The sequence below is a fragment of the Salmo salar genome, chromosome ssa02 (genome assembly GCF_905237065.1).
Source record: "Salmo salar chromosome ssa02, Ssal_v3.1, whole genome shotgun sequence".
Classification (NCBI taxonomy): Eukaryota; Metazoa; Chordata; class Actinopteri; order Salmoniformes; family Salmonidae; genus Salmo; species Salmo salar.
This window is the reverse complement of record NC_059443.1, coordinates 1,692,274-1,714,325: the sequence shown is the minus strand read 5'-3', so window position 1 is coordinate 1,714,325 and position 22,052 is coordinate 1,692,274. Positions and strand designations below refer to the sequence as shown.

The 22,052-nt window shown below is 43.9% G+C and overlaps 1 protein-coding gene across 2 annotated transcripts in view; it reads right to left on the bottom strand.

The window, feature by feature from the left end:
• The window catches only part of LOC123727355 (RNA-binding motif, single-stranded-interacting protein 3), a 220,033-nt gene that overhangs the window by 49,446 nt on the left and 148,535 nt on the right, over nt 1–22,052 (bottom strand). The window lies entirely within an intron of this gene.

Below are 22,052 nucleotides of genomic sequence, written 5' to 3'. Positions count from 1 at the left end.
CTCAATACCCCATAATGACTCAATACTCAATAATGACACAATACCCCATAATGACTCAATACCCCATATTGACTCAATACCCCATAATGACAAAATACTCCACAATGACTCAATACCCCACAATGACACAATACCCCATAATGACACAATACCATATAATGACACAATACCTCAATGACTCAACACTCCATAATGACACAATACCCCACAATGACTCAATACCCCATAATGCCTCAACACTCCATAATGACACAATACCCCACAATACCCCATAATGACTCAATACTCCATAATGACAAAATACCCCATAATGACAAAATACTCCATAATGACTCAATACCCCACAATGACTCAATACCCCATAACTCAATACCCCACAATTACACAATACTCCATAATGACACAATACTCCATAATGACACAATACCCCATAATGACATAATACCCCACAGTGACTCACTACTCCATATTGACACAACACCCCATAAGACTCAATGCCCCATAATGACTCAATACTCCATAATGACACAACACATCATAATGACTCAATACCCCACAATGACACAATACCCCATAATAACAAAATACTCCACAATGACTCAATACTCCACAATGACTCAATACCCCACAATGACTCAATACACCACAATGACACAATACACCACAATGACTCAATACCCCATAATGACTCAATACCCCATAATGACTCAATACCCCATAATGACTCAATACCCCATAATGACTCAATACCCCACAATGACTCAATACCCTGTAGTGACAAAGCGAAAACAGGTTTTTAGAAATGTTTGCACATTTATTAAAATTAGAAAACATAAATACCTTATTTACATAATTATTCAGCCCCTTTTACATGAGATTTGAAAATTGGTGCATCCTGTTTCCATTGATCATCCTTGAGATGTTTCTACAACTTGATTGGAGTCCACCTGTGGTAAATCAATTGATTGGACGTGATTTGGAAAGGCACACACCTGTCTATATAAGGTCCCACAGTTGACAGTGCATGTCAGAGCAAAAACCAAGCCATGAGGTTGAAGGAATTGTCCATAGAGCTCCAAGACAGGATTGTGTCGAAGCACAGATCTGGGGAAGGGTACCAAAAAATGTCCGCAGCATTGAAGGTCACCAAGAACACAGTGGCCTCCATCAATCTTCAATGGAAGAAGTTTGGAACCACCAAGACTCTTCCTAGAGCTCGCCGCCCAGCCAAACTGAGTAATCAGGGAGGTGACCAAGAACCCGATGGTCACTCTGACAGAGCTCCAGAGTTCCTCTGTGGAGATGGGAGAACCTTCCAGGAGGACAAACATCTCTGCAGCACTCCACCAATCAGACCTTTATAGTAGAGTGGCCATGACAGCCCGCTTGTATTCTCTGGTCTGATGAAATCAAGATTCAACTCTTTGGCCTGAATGCCAAGTGTCAAGTCTGGAGGAAACCTGGCACCATCCCCACGGTGAACGATAGTAGTGGCATCATCATGCTGTGGGGATGTTTTTCAACGGCAGGCATTGGGAGGCTAGTCAGGATCAAGGCAAACATGAACAGAGCAAAGTACAGAGAGATCCTTGATGAAAACCTGCTCCAGAGTGCTCAGGACCTCAGACTGGGGCGAAGGTTCACCTTCCAACAGGCAGCGACCTTAAGCACACAGCCAAGACAATGCAGGAGTGGCTTCGGAACAAGTCTCTGAATGCCCTTGAGTCGGCCAGCCTGGACTTGAACCCGATCGAACATCTCTGGAGAGACCTGAAAATAGCTGTGCAGCGACACTCCCCATCCAACCTGACAGAGCTTGAGAGGATCTGCAGAGAAGAATGGGAGAAACTCCCCAAATAGAGGTGTGCCAAGCTTGTAGAGTCATACTCAAGGAATACTTATGTAAATGTAATATTTCCGTTTTTTATTTTTAAATTAGCAAACATTTCTAAAGAACAGTTTTTGCTTTGTCATGAAGGGGTATTTTGTGTAGATTTATGAGGGGGAAAAAACTATTTAATCCATTTCAGAATGAGGCTGTAACGTAGCAAAATGTGGAAAAAGTGAAGGAGCCTAAATACTTTCCAAATGCACTGTACAGTATGTGTGTATTGTCTTCAACACATGTACTATTTAAACTAGACATGTACTATATATACTAGACATGTACTATATGTACTATATATGTACAATATGAAATAGATATGTACTATATGAACAAGATACGTACTAGATATGTACTATGTACTAGATATGTACTATGTACTAGATATGTACTATATGTACTAGACATGTAGTATATGTGCTAGATATGCACTATATGTACTAGACATGTACTATATATACTAGACATGTACTATATGTACTAGATATATACTATATGTACTATATATGTACAATATGAAATAGATATGTACTATATGAACAAGATACGTACTAGATATGTACTATGTACTAGATATGTACTATATGTACTAGACATGAACTATATGTACTAGATATGTACTATATGTTCTAGATGTGTACTATGTACTAGATATGTACTATTGATAAGAGAATTATCTAATAAAGGTAAATTAATCAATAATCCATTATTAATTAGTAGTTATGTAGCATGGGTAATGAATAATTAAAGTACTGAATGTTAGTTCCATAAGGTCTAGTAGAGGCCCGGAAGGGAGAGAAATGTGTGTGTGTGATTAGTGGGCCTAAGGGAACCGTAGACATGTGTGTGTGTAGAGACAGGGAGTAGCCTTCAAGGTTCTCCTAATCTCGGGGGGAAAGGAACAGACAGCGCTGGATAGTGATTAACAGTGGTGGGAAGTCAAGGGAGAGATACTGTTCACCTACTGTTTGTGTGTATGTGCGTGCGTAGGTTATCTACTGTTGGTGTGGAGGTGTGTGCGTAAGCGGAGAGAGAGGATAAAATGAACATCTTTGTTAATGTTGGGCAGAACGTTCTCTGAATAAACCGTACGAACCTTTTGCAGAAAGCTGAGTCCTTGCCTAATTATTAAACCCCATTGTCTTACAAACCTTGGGAATTAGTCAAAGCTTATTGATTGTTAATTTTTATCATTGGATAGAAAAATTCCTTTGACAACTATATGAACTAGATATGTACAATATGAACAAGATATGTACTAGATATGTACTATGTACTAGATATGTACTATATGTACTAGATATGAACTATATGTACTATGTACTAGATATGTACTATATGTAATAGATATGTACGATATGAACTATATGAAGTAGATATGTAATATATGAACTAGATATGTACTATGTACTAGATATGTACTATATGTACTAGACATGTACTACATGTACTAGATATGTACTATATGTACTAGACATGTACTATATGTACTAGACATATACTACATGTACTAGATATGTACTACATGTACTAGATATGTACTATATGTACTAGATATGTACTAGACATGTACTATATGTACTGGACATGTACTATATGCACTAGATATGTACTATATGTTCTGTATGTACTAGACATGTACTATATGTACTAGATATATACTACATAGACTAGATATGTACTATATGTTCTATATGTACTTGATATATACTACATGTACTAGATATGTACTATATGTACTAGACAAGTACTATATGTACTGGACAAGTACTATATGTACTGGACATGTACTATATGTACTGGACATGTACTATATGTACTGGACATGTACTACATGTACTAGATATGTACTACATGTACTAGATATGTACTACATGTACTAGATATGTACTATATGTACTAGATATGTACTAGACATGTACTATATGTACTGGACATGTACTATATGCACTAGATATGTACTATATGTTCTATATGTACTAGACATGTACTATATGTACTAGATATATACTACATGTACTAGATATGTACTATATGTTCTATATGTACTAGATATATACTACATGTACTAGATATGTACTATATGTTCTATATGTACTAGACATGTACTAGATATATACTACATGTACTGGATATGTACTATATGTAGTAGACATGTTCTATATGTACTAGATACATACTATATGTGCTTTATGTACTAGACATGTACTATATGTACTAGATATATACTACATGTACTAGATATGTACTATATGTTGTAGACATGTTCTATATGTTCTAGATATGTACTATATGTACTAGATACATACTATATGTTCTTTATGTACTAGACATGTACTATATGTACTAGATATATACTACATGTACTAGATATGTACTATATGTAGTAGACATGTTCTATATGTACTAGATATGTACTATATGTACTAGATATGTACTATATGTACTGGACATGTAGTATATGTAGAAGACATTGGACACTGCCTGTATGGTGACGATGGAACCTCACATGATGAGACAGAGAGATACTGTAGACGGGTTTACACAACTAACACTACAGGACACATACACTGACATGTGTAACGGACATCTGAGAAGACAGAGAGAGGAGAAAGAGACGATTCAGAGTTCAACCTTGAACCAGACTGTCTGAATGACTAATACAACCTGCAGGCGACATGACTTTATATTCACCCCTACACACACACACACACACACACACACACACACACACACACACACACACACACACACACACACACACACACACACACACACACACACACACACACACACACGACTTTATGTTCATCCCTCCAGCTATGTTAACTAGTCAGAGGAAAACAGTGTTGCTCTACATACGTAATGATGTAACTGCATGGAACCCCACATAGCTGTAGGGCAGCACTATACAGGAGATAGGGTCCCATTTGGGATGGACGCTAGGCTTCTATTCAGCTTGAGATCTCTCTCAGAAGCTGTTCCTTCCCGCTTATATCTGTATACAACAATTCATGTTCCCTGGGGGTGTGGGGCTATACATTCATGTTCCCTGGTGGTGTGGGGCTATACATTCATGTTACCTGGTGATGTGGGGCTATACATTCATATTACCTGGTGGTGTGGGGCTATACATTCATGTTCCCTGGTGGTGTGGGGCTATACATTCATGTTCCCTAGTGGTGTAGGGTTATACATTCATGTTCCCTGGTGGTGTGGGGCTATACATTCATGTTCCCTGGTGGTGTGGGGCTATACATTCATGTTACCTGGTGGTGTGGGGCTATAATTCATGTTACCTGGTGGTGTGGGGCTATACATTCATGTTCCCTGGTGGTGTGGGGCTATACATTCATGTTCCCTGGTGGTGTGGGGCTATACATTCATGTTCCCTGGTGGTGTGGGCTATACATTCATGTTCCCTGGTGGTGTGGGGCTATACATTCATGTTACCTGGTGGTGTGGGGCTATAATTCATGTTACCTGGTGGTGTGGGGCTATACATTCATGTTCCCTGGTGGTGTGGGGCTATACATTCATGTTCCCTGGCGGTGTGGGGCTATACATTCATGTTCCCTGGCGGTGTAGGGTTATACATTCATGTTCCCTGGTGGTGTGGGGCTATACATTCATGTTCCCTGGCGGTGTGGGTCTATACATTCATGTTACCTGGCGGTGTGGGGCTATACATTCATGTTCCCTGGCGGTGTAGGGTTATACATTCATGTTCCCTGGTGGTGTGGGGCTATACATTCATGTTCCCTGGTGGTGTGGGGCTATACATTCATGTTACCTGGTGGTGTGGGGCTATAATTCATGTTACCTGGTGGTGTGGGGCTATACATTCATGTTCCCTGGTGGTGTGGGGCTATACATTCATGTTCCCTGGTGTTGTGGGGCTATACATTCATGTTCCCTGGTGGTGTGGGGCTATACATTCATGTTCCCTGGAGGTGTAGGGTCTATACATTCATGTTACCTGGAGGTGTGGGGCTATACATTCATGTTACCTGGTGGTGTGGGGCTATAATTCATCTTACCTGGTGGTGTGGGGCTATACATTCATGTTACCTTGGTGGTGTGGGGCTATAATTCATGTTACCTGGTGGTGTGGGGCTATACATTCATGTTACCTGGAGGTGTGGGGCTATACATTCATGTTACCTGATGGTGTGGGGCTATAATTCATCTTACCTGGTGGTGTGGGGCTATACATTCATGTTACCTGGTGGTGTGGGGCTATAATTCATGTTACCTGGTGGTGTGGGGCTATACATTCATGTTACCTGGTGGTGTGGGGCTATACATTCATGTTACCTGGAGGTGTAGGGCTATACATTCATGTTACCTGGAGGTGTAGGGCTATACATTCATGTTACCTGGAGGTGTGGGGCTATACATTCATGTTACCTGGTGGTGTGGGGCTATAATTCATCTTACCTGGTGGTGTGGGGCTATACATTCATGTTACCTGGTGGTGTGGGGCTATACATTCATGTTCCCTGGTGGTGTGGGGCTATACATTCATGTTACCTGGAGGTGTGGGGCTATACATTCATGTTACCTGGTGGTGTGGGGCTATAATTCATCTTACCTGGTGGTGTGGGGCTATACATTCATGTTACCTGGTGGTGTGGGGCTATAATTCATGTTACCTGGTGGTGTGGGGCTATACATTCATGTTACCTGGTGGTGTGGGGCTATACATTCATGTTACCTGGAGGTGTAGGGCTATACATTCATGTTACCTGGAGGTGTAGGGCTATACATTCATGTTACCTGGAGGTGTGGGGCTATACATTCATGTTACCTGGTGGTGTGGGGCTATAATTCATGTTACCTGGTGGTGTGGGGCTATACATTCATGTTACCTGGTGGTGTGGGGCTATAATTCATGTTACCTGGTGGTGTGGGGCTATACATTCATGTTACCTGGTGGTGTGGGGCTATACATTCATGTTACCTGGTGGTGTGGGGCTATAATTCATGTTACCTGGTGGTGTGGGGCTATACATTCATGTTACCTGGTGGTGTGGGGCTATACATTCATGTTACCTGGTGGTGTGGGGCTATACATTCATGTTACCTGGTGGTGTGGGGCTATAATTTATGTTACCTGGTGGTGTGGGGCTATACATTCACGTTACCTGGTGGTGTGGGGCTATACATTCACGTTACCTGGTGGTGTGGGGCTATACATTCATGTTACCTGGTGGTGTGGGGCTATACATTCATGTTACCTGGTGGTGTGGGGCTATACATTCATGTTACCTGGTGGTGTGGGGTTATACATTCATGTTACCTGGTGGTGTGGGGCTATACATTCACGTTACCTGGTGGTGTGGGGCTATACATTCATGTTACCTGGTGGTGTGGGGCTATACATTCATGTTACCTGGTGGTGTGGGGCTATACATTCACGTTACCTGGTGGTGTGGGGCTATACATTCATGTTACCTGGTGGTGTGGGGCTATACATTCACGTTACCTGGTGGTGTGGGGCTATACATTCATGTTACCTGGTGGTGTGGGGCTATACATTCATGTTACCTGGTGGTGTGGGGCTATACATTCATGTTACCTGGTGGTGTGGGGCTATACATTCACGTTACCTGGTGGTGTGGGGCTATACATTCATGTTACCTGGTGGTGTAGGTCTATACATTCATGTTACCTGGTGGTGTGGGGCTATACATTCACGTTACCTGGTGGTGTAGGTCTATACATTCACGTTACCTGGTGGTGTGGGGCTATACATTCATGTTACCTGGTGGTGTGGGGCTATACATTCACGTTACCTGGTGGTGTGGGGCTATACATTCACGTTACCTGGTGGTGTGGGGCTATACATTCATGTTACCTGGTGGTGTGGGGCTATACATTCACGTTACCTGGTGGTGTGGGGCTATACATTCATGTTACCTGGTGGTGTGGGGCTATACATTCACGTTACCTGGTGGTGTAGGTCTATACATTCACGTTACCTGGTGGTGTGGGGCTATACATTCATGTTACCTGGTGGTGTGGGGCTATACATTCACGTTACCTGGTGGTGTGGGGCTATACATTCATGTTACCTGGTGGTGTGGGGCTATACATTCACGTTACCTGGTGGTGTAGGGCTATACATTCACGTTACCTGGTGGTGTGGGGCTATACATTCATGTTACCTGGTGGTGTGGGGCTATACATTCACGTTACCTGGTGGTGTGGGGCTATACATTCATGTTACCTGGTGGTGTGGGGCTATACATTCATGTTACCTGGTGGTGTGGGGCTATACATTCATGTTACCTGGTGGTGTGGGGCTATACATTCACGTTACCTGGTGGTGTAGGTCTATACATTCATGTTACCTGGTGGTGTGGGGCTATACATTCACGTTACCTGGTGGTGTAGGTCTATACATTCACGTTACCTGGTGGTGTGGGGCTATACATTCATGTTACCTGGTGGTGTGGGGCTATACATTCATGTTACCTGGTGGTGTGGGGCTATACATTCATGTTACCTGGTGGTGTGGGGCTATACATTCACGTTACCTGGTGGTGTAGGTCTATACATTCACGTTACCTGGTGGTGTGGGGCTATACATTCACGTTACCTGGTGGTGTGGGGCTATACATTCATGTTACCTGGTGGTGTGGGGCTATACATTCACGTTACCTGGTGGTGTGGGGCTATACATTCATGTTACCTGGTGGTGTGGGGCTATACATTCATGTTACCTGGTGGTGTGGGGCTATACATTCATGTTACCTGGTGGTGTGGGGCTATACATTCATGTTCCCTGGTGGTGTGGGGCTATACATTCATGTTACCTGGTGGTGTGGGGCTATACATTCACGTTACCTGGTGGTGTAGGTCTATACATTCATGTTACCTGGTGGTGTGGGGCTATACATTCACGTTACCTGGTGGTGTGGGGCTATACATTCACGTTACCTGGTGGTGTAGGTCTATACATTCATGTTACCTGGTGGTGTGGGGCTATACATTCATGTTACCTGGTGGTGTAGGTCTATACATTCATGTTACCTGGTGGTGTGGGGCTATACATTCATGTTACCTGGTGGTGTGGGGCTATACATTCATGTTGTTCACAAACAACAGAGAGAAAAAAGCAGGTCCCTTGTCTCCCACTTACTTTAGAAAGGACCAAAACATAGTTCATAAGAAGAGGTGGGAGAGAGAGGAGATGGGTACTGAGGGGAGAGTAGACTAATGAACATTCAGAGAAAACAGGTGTTGGGGGGGTACTGAGGGGAGAGTAGACTACTGAACATTCAAAGAAAACAGGTTTTTGGGGAGAACAAAGTCTTATGATTTGTTGATGTCAAAAAAGCTTTCGACCCAATTTGGCATGTCTGCTATACAAATTGATGGAAAGTGGTGTTGGGGGAAAAACAGACGACATTATAAAATCCATGTACACAAACAACAAGTGTGCGGTTAAAATGATCAAAAAACACATACATTTCTTCCCACAGGGCCGTGGGGTGAGACAGGGATGCAGCTTAAGCCCCACCCTCTTATATATCAACGAATTGGCGAGGGCACTAGAACAGTCTGCAGCACCCTGCTAGAATCTGAAGTCAAATGTCGACTGTTTGCTGATGATCTGGTGCTTCTGTCCCCAACCAAGGAGGGCCTACAGCAGCACCTAGATCTTCTGTACAGATTCTGTCAGACCTGGGCCCTGACAGTAAATCTCAGTAAGACCAAAATAATGGTGTTCCAAAATAGGTCCAGTCGCCAGGACCACAAATACAAATTCCATCTACACACCGTTGTCCTAGAGCACACAAAAAAACTATACATACCTCGGCCTAAACATCAGCACCACAGGTAACTTCCACAAAGCTGTGAACAAGCTGAGATACAAGGCAAGAAGGACCTTCTATGCCATCAAAAGGAACATAAAATTCAACATACCAATTAGGATCTGGCTAAAAATACTTGAATCAGTTATAGGACCCATTGCCTTTTATGGTGTGGCTCAGTTGGTAGAGCATGGTGTTTGCAACGCCAGGGTTGTGGGTTCGATTCCCACGGGGGACCAGTACGGATAAAAAAATTTATGAAATGTATGCATTCACTACTGTAAGTCGCTCTAGATAAGAGCGTCTGCTAAATGAGTAAAATGTAAATGTGATGGTTGTGGGGTCTGAGGTCTGCTCACTAACAAAGAATTCACAAAATGGGACAAACACCAAATTGAGACTCTGCATGCAGAGCAGAATAACGTTCAATTCTACAACCACCTAAAAGGAAGCGATTCCCAAACCTTCCATAACAAAGCCATCACCTACAGAGAGATGAACCTGGAGAAGAGTCCCCTAAGCAAGCTTGTCCTGGGGCTCTGTTCACAAGTCATGAGAAAACAAAAAGATAATTACTTGACACATTGGAAAGAATTAACAAAAAAACAGAGCAAACTAGAATGTTATTTGGCCCTAAACAGAGAGTACACAGTGGCAGAATACATGACCACTGTGACTGACACAAACTTAAGGAAAGCTTTGACTATGTACAGACTCTGTGAGCATAGCCTTGCTATTGAGAAAGGCCACCGTAGGCAGACCTGGCTCTCAAGAGAAGACAGGCTATGTGCACACTGCCCACAACATGAGGTGGAAACTGAGCTGCACTTCCTAACCTCCTGCCAAATGTAGGACCATATTAGAGACACATATTTCCCTCAGATTACACAGATCCACAAAGAATTTCAAAACAAACTCCCATATCTACTGGGTGAAATACCACAGTGTGACATCACAGCAGCAAGATTTGTGACCTGTTGCCACTAGAAAAGGGAAACCAGTGAAGAACAAACACCATTGTAAATACAACCCATATTTATGCTTATTTATTTTCCTTTTTGTAATTTAACCATTTGGTCATCGTTACAACACTGAATATATACATTATATGACATTTAAAATGTCTTTGTTCTTTTGGAACTTTTGTGAGTGTAATGTTTAGAGAACAGGCTGTCATTTGGGACACACATGGTGTTTATTTTCCGTTCATCAGAAAATAAATCTGTCCAGGATTAACCGTGGACGAGTAGTTTGCTCTCCACGCTGGCATTGGTTTGTTTAGGTAAACACAGCCAACTGTTTGACATGGGATCTCCATGGAAACCAGCGGGAGGAAATAGGAAGGAAGCATCACTGGGAATAGAAACAGAAACATAATCGGCTTAGACTAGCCACTTCCTGTTGGTTTAAAATTGACCTTGTCGTATCACTTCTCTGTGGATTTGTGTTAGTCTGATTGGTTGTTGCTGCTGCTTGGCACTGATGGGGTCTAGTGGGGTCTGGATGGAGCAGGGTGACCAGAACTATCCCCCTGATTATAGCCCCAGGACACCTCAGGGTTAGGAACCCCTGGACCAGTACTATTCCCCTGATTATAGCCCCAGGACACCTCAGGGTTAGGAACCCCTGGACCAATACTATCCCCCTGATTATAGCCCTGGACACTTCAGGGTTAGGAACCCCTGGACCAGAACTATCCCCCTGATTATAGCCCCAGGACACCTCAGGGTTATGAACCCGTGGACCAATACTATCCCCCTGATTATAGCCCCAGGACACCTCGGCGTTAGGAACCACTGGACCAGAACTATCCCCCTGATTATAGCCCCAGGACACCTCGGCGTTAGGAACCACTGGACCAGAACTATCCCCCTGATTATAGCCCCAGGACACCTCAGGGTTAGGAACCCCTGGACCAGAACTATCCCCCTGATTATAGCCCCAGGACACCTCGGCGTTAGGAACCACTGGACCAGAACTATCCCCCTGATTATAGCCCCAGGACACCTCAGGGTTAGAAACCCCTGGACCAGAACTATCACCCTGATTATAGCCCCAGGACACCTCAGGGTTAGAAAGCCCTGGACCAGTACTATCCCCCTGATTATAGCCCCAGGACACCTCAGGGTTAGAAACCCCTGGACCAGAACTATCCCCCTGATTATAGCCCCAGGACACCTCAGGGTTAGAAACCCCTGGACCAGAACTATTCCCCTGATTATAGCCCCAGGACACCTCAGGGTTATGAACCCATGTTGTCTCTATAGTAACTGGGTGTTATTCATGTTGTCTCTATGGTAACTGGGTGTTATTCATGTTGTCTCTATAGTAGTGGGTGTTATGTTGTCTCTATGGTAACTGGGTGTTATTCATGTTGTCTCTATGGTAACTGGGTGTTATTCATGTTGTCTCTATAGTAGTGGGTGTTATTCATGTTGTCTCTATGGTAACTGGGTGTTAGTCATGTTGTCTCTATAGTAGTGGGTGTTCTTCATGTTGTCTCCATAGTAACTGGGTGATCTTCATGTTGTCTCTATGGTAACTGGGTGATCTTCATGTTGTCTCTATGGTAACTGGGTGATCTTCATGTTGTCTCTATGGTAACTGGGTGTTCTTCATGTTGTCTCTATGGTAACTGGGTGTTATTCATGTTGTCTCTATGGTAACTGGGTGTTCTTCATGTTGTCTCTATGGTAACTGGGTGTTCTTCATGTTGTCTCTATGGTAACCGGGTGTTTTTCATGTTGTCTCTATAGTAGTGGGTGTTCTTCATGTTGTCTCTATGGTAACTGGGTTTTCTTCATGTTGTCTCTATGGTAACTGGGTGTTCTTCATGTTGTCTCTATGGTAACTGGGTGTTATTCATGTTGTCTCTATGGTAACTGGGTTTTCTTCATGTTGTCTCTATGGTAACTGGGTGTTCTTCATGTTGTCTCTATGGTAGTGGGTGTTCTTCATGTTGTCTCTATGGTAACTGGGTGTTATTCATGTTGTCTCTATAGTAGTTGGTGTTCTTCATGTTGTCGCTATGGTAACTGGGTGATCTTCATATTGCCTCTATGGTAACTGGGTGTACTTCATGTTGTCTCTATGGTAACTGGGTGTTCTTCATGTTGTCTCTATAGTAGTGGGTGTTATTCATGTTATCTCTATGGTAACTGGGTGTTCTTCATGTTATCTCTATGGTAACTGGGTGTTCTTCATGTTATCTCTATGGTAACTGGTTGTGTTGTTAGTTTTTGTATGTACTGCATATGCATATCTTAACTTTACAAATTACGACTAAACTGAGTGTACAAAACATTAGGTACACCTGCTCTTTCCATGACATAGAGCGACCAGGTGAAAGCTATGATCCATTATTGATGTCACTTCTTAAATCCACTTCAGTGTAGATGAAGGGGAGGAGACAGGTTAAAGAAGGATTTTTAAGCCTTGCGACATGGATTGTGTATGTGTGCCGTTCAGGGGGTGAATGGGCAAGACAGAATATTGAAGTGCCTTTGAATGGGGTATGGTAGTAGGTGCCAGGCGCACCGGTTTGTGTCAAGAACTGCAACGCTACCGGGTTTTATCACACTCAACAGTTCCCTGTGTGTATCAAGAATGGTCCACCACCCAAAGGACATCCAGACAACTTGACACAACTGTGGGAAGCATCGGAGTCAACATGGGCCAGCGTCCCTGTGGAACGCTTGTAGAGTCCATGCCCCAACGAATTCAAGCTGTTCTGAGGGCAAAAGGGAAGGGTGGCAACTCAATATTAAGAAGCTGTTCTTAATGTTTTGTATACTCAGTGTGTATATGGACAGGGGGTTTTCAGCTGTCCCCATAGGCGAACCCTTTGAAAAACCCTTTTTGGTTCAAGGTTAAATCCTTTTGGGTTCTATGTAGGATCCTTTTCACAAAGGGTTCTACATGGAACCCAAAATAGTTCTACCTGGACCCAAAAAGGGTTCTTCTATGTGGACAGCCGAAGAACCCTTTCAGAACCCCTTTTCTCTAAGTGTGTAGTGTACAGTATATACCTATGTTGACGTTAGAAGTGATGACTGCATGTCTGTGTGTGTGTGAGGGATAAGGAGGAGTCAGTGTCCACTATACCGCTGCTATCATCATGATATTAACTGTTTCTACGAAAGGCTTTCGACGGAAGACATGGTCACTACACACTGTATCAAGCTGTCGTTTAAACTCACACCGATATTATTAGCAATACGTTAAAACTCCACATCTTGGTCCCATCTGTGAAGCCGTTTGTCCTGATTCTATGATGAATACCGCTGGGTGTGATGTGTGACTCTTTAAAAGGCATATAAAGATATTTAGTCCTAATGGAGTGAAAGACTGAGATGGAACCCAATGGGTCCCTCTATAGGGAACAGGGTGGAGCAGATGGGTCCCTCTATAGGGAACAGGGTGGAGCAGGATGGGTCCCTCTATAGGGAACAGGGTGGAGCAGAGCCCAATGGGTCCCTCTATAGGGAACAGGGTGGAGCAGAAAAATGGGCCCCTCTATAGGGAACAGGGTGGAGCAGAACCCAATGGGTCCCTCTATAGGGAACAGGGTGGAGCAGATGGGTCCCTCTATAGGGAACAGGGTGGAGCAGAGCCCAATGGGTCCCTCTATAGGGAACAGGGTGGAGCAGAACCCAATGGGTCCCTCTATAGGGAACAGGGTGGAGCAGAACCCAATGGGCCCCTCTATAGGGAACAGGGTGGAGCAGAGCCCAATGGGTCCCTCTATAGGGAACAGGGTGGAGCAGAGCCCAATGGGTCCCTCTATAGGGAACAGGGTGGAGCAGATGGGTCCCTCTATAGGGAACAGGGTGGAGCAGAACCCAATGGGTCCCTCTATAGGGAACAGGGTGGAGCAGAGCCCAATGGGTCCCTCTGTAGGGAACAGGGTGGAGCAGAGCCCAATGGGTCCCTCTATAGGGAACAGGGTGGAGCAGAACCCAATGGGTCCCTCTATAGGGAACAGGGTGGAGCAGAAATGGGTCCCTCTATAGGGAACAGGGTGGAGCAGACCCATGGGTCCCTCTATAGGGAACAGGGTGGGCAGCAGAACCCAATGGGTCCCTCTATAGGGAACAGGGTGGAGCAGATGGGTCCCTCTATAGGGAACAGGGTGGAGCAGAGCCAATGGGTCCCTCTATAGGGAACAGGGTGGAGCAGAGAATGGGTCCCTCTATAGGGAACAGGGTGGAGCAGAACCCAATGGGCCCCTCTATAGGGAACAGGGTGGAGCAGAGCCATGGGTCCCTCTATAGGGAACAGGGTGGAGCAGAGCCAATGGGTCCCTCTATAGGGAACAGGGTGGAGCAGAGCCCATGGGTCCCTCTATAGGGAACAGGGTGGAGCAGAACCGATGGGTCCCTCTATAGGGAACAGGGTGGAGCAGAAATGGGTCCCTCTATAGGGAACAGGGTGGAGCAGAGCCCAATGTGTCCCTCTATAGGGAACAGGGTGGAGCAGATGGGTCCCTCTATAGGGAACAGGGTGGAGCAGATGGGTCCCTCTATAGGGAACAGGGTGGAGCAGATGGGTCCCTCTATAGGGAACAGGGTGGAGCAGATGGGTCCCTCTATAGGGAACAGGGTGGAGCAGATGGGTCCCTCTATAGGGAACAGGGTGGAGCAGATGGGTCCCTCTATAGGGAACAGGGTGGAGCAGATGGGTCCCTCTATAGGGAACAGGGTGGAGCAGATGGGTCCCTCTATAGGGAACATGATGCCACTTGGGACGTGACCTAGGTTGTTTGTTGTCTCTCTCTGTCTCCCATCGGGGAGGGAACAAAGAAGGTTATTAACAACAAAAAAAAGGCATTCCATCAGATAGTTCAGTATTAAAAGATAATTCCCCTTCAACCATTTCCTCATTATAATGTTATCTCCCGTGGATGTGATGATGTGGATCTGAGCCAGGCTTTGTGTTGTCACGGAGACACATCAATCATTCTACTGCTCAACACACTTTAATAAACACTTCATGAAAGCAGCAGCTGAAATAAATTCAATTATCACTCTGATGTGGCACTAGGGAACTGTCTCTCTGGGGTGAGAAGAGTCAAGTCCCAGGGCCTGTTTTATAAATGTGGCACTAGGGAACTGTCTCTCTGGGGTGAGAAGAGCAAGTCCCAGGGCCTGTTTTATAAATGTGGCACTAGGGAACTGTCTCTCTGGGGTGAGAAGAGTCAAGTCCCAGGGCCTGTTTTATAAATGTGGCACTAGGGAACTGTCTCTCTGGGGTGAGAAGAGTCAAGTCCCAGGGCCTGTTTTATAAATGTGGCACTAGGGAACTGTCTCTCTGGGGTGAGAAGAGTCAAGTCCCAGGGCCTGTTTTATAAATGTGGCACTAGGGAACTGTCTCTCTGGGGTGAGAAGAGTCAAGTCCCAGGGCCTGTTTTATAAATGTGGCACTGGGAACTCTCTGGGGTGAGAAGAGTCAAGTCCCAGGGCCTGTTTTATAAATGTGGCACTAGGGAACTGTCTCTGGGGTGAGAAGAGTCAAGTCCCAGGGCCTGTTTTATAAATGTGGCCTCACATTCATAAATGTTATTGTTGCAACCAGTTGTTGTCATTAAATCACTCTCCTCTTAGAGAGATACATGAAGCTAACCCTAATGAACCCAGCGGGGAAGTCCTGTCTCTGTTTCCTGGGGCGGCAGGTGGCCTAGTGGTTAGAGTGTTGGACAAGGAACCGAAAGGTTGCAAGGTCAAATCCCCCGAGCTGACAAGGTAGATATCTGTCGTTCTGCCCCTGAACAAGGCAGTTAACCCACTGTTCCTAGGCCGGCATTGAAAATAAGAGTTTGTTCTTAACTGACTTGTTTAGTTAAATAAAGGTAAAATAAAAACAAATGATGGCTGCGTCCCAAATGGAAAGCTATTACTGACACGCTCTGGTCAAAAGTAGTGTACTATATAGGGAGCAGACAGAGACAGACAACCTCTCCTCACCCCAGACAGAAAAGTGGAGACATTGTTAAAACAGGACACAAAGGAAGCAAGTGGACAGTATCATGACAGGGTCAAAGTGAGAGAGCAGTGCCATGTACTACAGCTGTAACAACCCCAGTACTGCACCACCTCTGGTCAGCTGACAGGAAACCATCTGTCTACAGGGTAACAGAGAGGACAGATCCCCCATACTGTAACCTCCTACCCCAGTACTGTACCACCTCTGGTCAGCTGACAGGAAATCATATGTCTACAGGGTAACAGAGGACAGATCCCCCATACTGTAACCTCCTAGTCAACCCCAGTACTGTACCACCTCTGGTCAGCTGACAGGAAACCATCTGTCTACAGGGTAACAGAGAGGACAGATCCTCCATACTGTAACCTCCTACCCCAGTACTGTACCACCTCTGGTCAGCTGACAGGAAACCATCTGTCTACAGGGTAACAGAGAGGACAGATCCCCCATACTGTAACCTCCTAGTCAACCCCAGTACTGCACCACCTCTGGTCAGCTGACAGGAAACCATCTGTCTACAGGGTAACAGAGAGGACAGATCCCCCATACTGTAACCTCCTAGTCAACCACAGAGTTGATGTCTGAAACCCCTCTGTAAAATCCAGTGGAAACCCCAAACTAATAGATAAACACCAGATAAATAAGGGAGATGAATGAACTGAACAGAGCCTAGCTGGGGAGAGGTATTCCCTCTGTGTGTGTCTATAGCAGCAAACAAACCCTGTGGGTTATAGTTAACCTCTTTCTGGCAGCTTGATTTCCCAATTTCTACCAGCCTTAGAGAGCAGAGAGGATCCCAATTTGACGGGTCACCCCACACATCCACACATGCCACTGGAGGCTGTGACAGACTGAATCCTTGTGCTCTCTCTGAGTTGACAGGGCTGACCTCTGGGGTGTAATAGGTCTCACACACACACACACACACACACACACACACACACACACAAATGAACGCTCGCACCCACAGACAGCCATCTGGGTTTTCATCTCTGTCGTAATAGAGCTAAATCACCTCTGTCATAATAGAGCTAAATCACCTCTGTCATAATAGAACTAAATCACCTCTGTCATAATAGAGCTAAATCACCTCTGTCATCATAGAGCTAAATCACCTCTGTCATAATAGAACTAAATCACCTCTGTCATCATAGAGCTAAATCACCTCTGTCATAATAGAGCTAAATCACCTCTGTCATAATAGAGCTAAATCACCTCTGTCATCATAGAGCTAAATCACCTCTGTCATCATAGAGCTAAATCACCTCTGTCATAATAGAACTAAATCACCTCTGTCATAATAGAGCTAAATCACCTCTGTCATAATAGAGCTAAATCACCTCTGTCATAATAGAACTAAATCACCTCTGTCATCATAGAGCTAAATCACCTCTGTCATAATAGAGCTAAATCACCTCTGTCATCATAGAGCTAAATCACCTCTGTCATAATAGAGCTAAATCACCTCTGTCATAATAGAACTAAATCACCTCTGTCATAATAGAACTAAATCACCTCTGTCATAATAGAACTAAATCACCTCTGTCATCATAGAACTAAATCACCTCTGTCATCATAGAGCTAAATCACCTCTGTCATAATAGAACTAAATCAAATCTGTCATAATAGAGCTAAATCACCTCTGTCATAATAGAACTAGGGATTCCTGAGAGTGCATTCTGATGAAGATCATCAAAGGTACGTGAATATTTATAATGCTATTTATGATTTTAGATGACTCCAAAATGGCGGGTATCTGTATTGCTGGTTTGGTTTTCTGAGCGTTGTACTCAGATTATTGCAAAGTGTGCTTTCCCCGTGAAGCTTTTTTGAAATCTGTCACAGCGGTTGCATTAAGGAGATGTTTATCTATAATTCTTTGAATGACAGTTTAATATTTTATAAACGTTTATGATGAGTATTTTTGTAAATTGTTGTGCTCATTCACCGGAGGTTTTGGAGGCAAAATATTTTCTTAACGTCATGCGCCAATGTAAAATGGGGTTTTTGGTTATAAATATGAACTTTATCAAACAAAACATACATGTATTGTGTAACATTGAGTCCTAGGAGTGTCATCTGAAGAAGATCGTCAAAGGTTAGTGCTTAATTTTAGCTGTATTTCTGGTTTTTGTGACGCCTCTCCCGCTTGGAAAATGGCTGTGTGGTTTTTCTTGTTGATGCTCTGTCCTAACATAATCTAACTTTATGCTTTCGCCGTAAAGCCTTTTTGAAATCGGACAATGTGGTTGCATTAAGGACAAGTGTATCTTTAAAATGGTGTAAAATAGTTGTATGTTTGAGAAATTTGAATTATGAGATTCTGTTGTTTTGAATTTGCCGCCCTGATATTTCACTGGCTGTGTCCCGCAGGTGGGACGCTAGCATCCCACGTTGCACATAGAAGTGAAATGTTTTCAAGTTCCAAGTTATATTAGCAACGGTCATCAAAATTGTTAAAACGTTTTTTTTTAAAACAATTCGAATAAATTCAACAATTGGACAATGGAGGAAGGTACTCTAAAAGTTTAGAATGGTTTTTTAAAGTGGTTGTTCCACTGGATATTATAAGGTGAATGCACCAATCTGTAAGTCGCTCTGGATAAGAGCGTCTGCTAAATGATTTAAATGTAAATGTAAATGTTTTTAATGCATCACATATTGACTGAATTATAGCAGTAAACATTTTACTGGCACGGACAAGCGCAGGGATTTTGGTGATCATTCAGATATTCAATGTATTGTCAAATGTCATCTCTGTCAAATGCACTCATACATACATTTTCTTGTTGTATCAGGAATTCATGTAAAAAATATTTTGCGTTAAAATAAAGAAAATGAAATGTGCCTCATTTGCATAAATACACCATGTGGGTGTGCATATATGAATACATTAACATAAAGGGGTGGAGTGTGGCTGCGACCACCAAACACTTGCTCTGTCTATACAGACTTATTCATTACTGTTGTTGTCACCTTCTGTTGCATAATTCAACAAGTACGTCAATATCAGGATACCCTCGGATTAAAAATCAACACTCTTGGCTCTAGATTACACCGATCTAAACATACTTTACATGATTACCCCTATCTAAACATACTTTACACGATTACCCCTATCTAAACATACTTTACACGATTACCCCTATCTAAACATACTTTACACGATTACCCCTATCTAAACATACTTTACACGATTACCCCTATCTAAACATACTTTACACGATTACACCTATCTAAACATACTTTACACGATTACACCTATCGAAACATACTTTACATGATTACACCTATCTAAACATACTTTACATGATTACACCTATCTAAACATACTTTACATGATTACACCTATCGAAACATACTTTACATGATTACACCTATCGAAACATACTTTACATGATTACCCGTATCTAAACATACTTTACATTGGTTGATTACACCTATCTAAACATACTTTACACGATTAGACCTATCCCTGGAGATTATACTGTATCTTCTATCGGAGGCCATAGGGAATAGGGTGCCATTTGGGATGTAGACCCTACTGTATCTTCTACCAGAGGCCATAGGGAATAGGGTGCCATTTGGGATGTAGACCCTACTGTATCTTCAACCAGAGGCCATGGGGAATAGGGTGCCATTTGGGATGTAGACCCTACTGTATCTTCTACCAGAGGCCATAGGGAATAGGGTGCCATTTGAGATGTAGCCCCTACTGTATCTTCTACCAGAGGCCATAGGGAATAGGGTGCCATTTGGGATGTAGACCCTACTGTATCTTCTACCAGAGGCCATAGGGAATAGGGTGCAATTTGGGATGTAGACCCTACTGTATCTTCTACCAGAGGCCATAGGGAATAGGGTGCCATTTGGGATGTAGACCCTACTGTATCTTCTACCAGAGACCATAGGGAATAGGGTGCCATTTGGGATGTAGCCCCTACTGTATCTTCTACCAGAGACCATAGGGAATAGGGTGCCATTTGGGATGTAGACCCTACTGTATTGTAGTACATCTCTGTTCAGTATAGTCATGTTATTCCACTGTCTGTGGCTAATCGTACAGGTTTCCTGTATCCCCATCTCATTCAGTCTGGTTACGGGTCTCTATGAAGACTACCTGCTTGCCGAGTCCAAATGGGTACGATCAGTTACACCTTCCAATGCATAGGCTACACACACTTCACACACACACACACACACACACACACACACACACACACACACACACACACACACACACACACACACACACACACACACACACACGAAGGAGGCTGGCGGTGTCCTGGGAGTATCAGACAAAGATAGATTGAGTGATCCATCATGCACCTGTCTTCCTGTCTGCCACACAGATACACCTCACAAATCATATCTCTAGATCAGAGACCGCTCGACAATCTACTGCGCTCTCTCTGTCTGTCTGTCTGTCTTCCCCTCTATCCCCTCATCTCTCTTCCCCTCTATCCCCTCATCTCTCTCTCTAGCTTCCCCTCTATCCCTCATCTCTCTCTCTCTCTCTCACTATCCCTCTCTCTAGCTTCCCCTCTATCCCTCATCTCTCTCTCTCTCTCTCTCGCTATCCCTCTCTCTCTCGCTATCCCTCTCTCTCTCTCGCTATCTCTCTCTCTCTCGCTATCTCTCTCTCTCTCTCGCTATCTCTCTCTCTCTCGCTATCTCTCTCTCTCTCGCTATCTCTCTCTCTCGCTATCTCTCTCTCTCTCGCTATCTCTCTCGCTATCTCTCTCTCTCTCCCTCCTCCTGTGGTTCTGAATAAAACATGGAGGTTGTGCTCTGAGCCAGAAGGACAGCCCATGGAGAGAGAAGTGCCATCAGACACAGCGCAGTAGGAAACTGAGCTCAGCTTGAGCCAGACAGGAACCATCATGGAGGCATGAGGACCCCAGGCTGACAGGTTAGGACGGCTATGTGCCTGCGTGTAAACCAGGGTTCTGCTTGGGGCGTTTACTGCTGTGTTTATAGGGAAGGGGATAGCTTGTTGGCTGCAGGCGATGTCAGAGACTCAGTTACTTTTGGATTCATTGACACACTTGTAAAATCATCAGAGGTACTTTCAGGACACACAGCACAGGTTTCTCTAGGACTCAGAGCTGAGGTTAAAGGTCCAATGCACCCGTTTTAATCTCAATATCTTTTGGGTAACAATTAAGCACTTTACTGTGATTGTTTTAAATTAAAATTGTAAAAAAAACAACAGAAATAGCTTTTTAGCAAAGAGCAATTTCTTAAACAGGAATTCTGCTAGGACTGTCTGGGGGGGGGGGGCTGAAGAGGCAGAGAGGTTTAGAACTCTCTTTCTTATTGGTCTATTCAATAATTTGGTGATGTCACCAGGCAGGCCA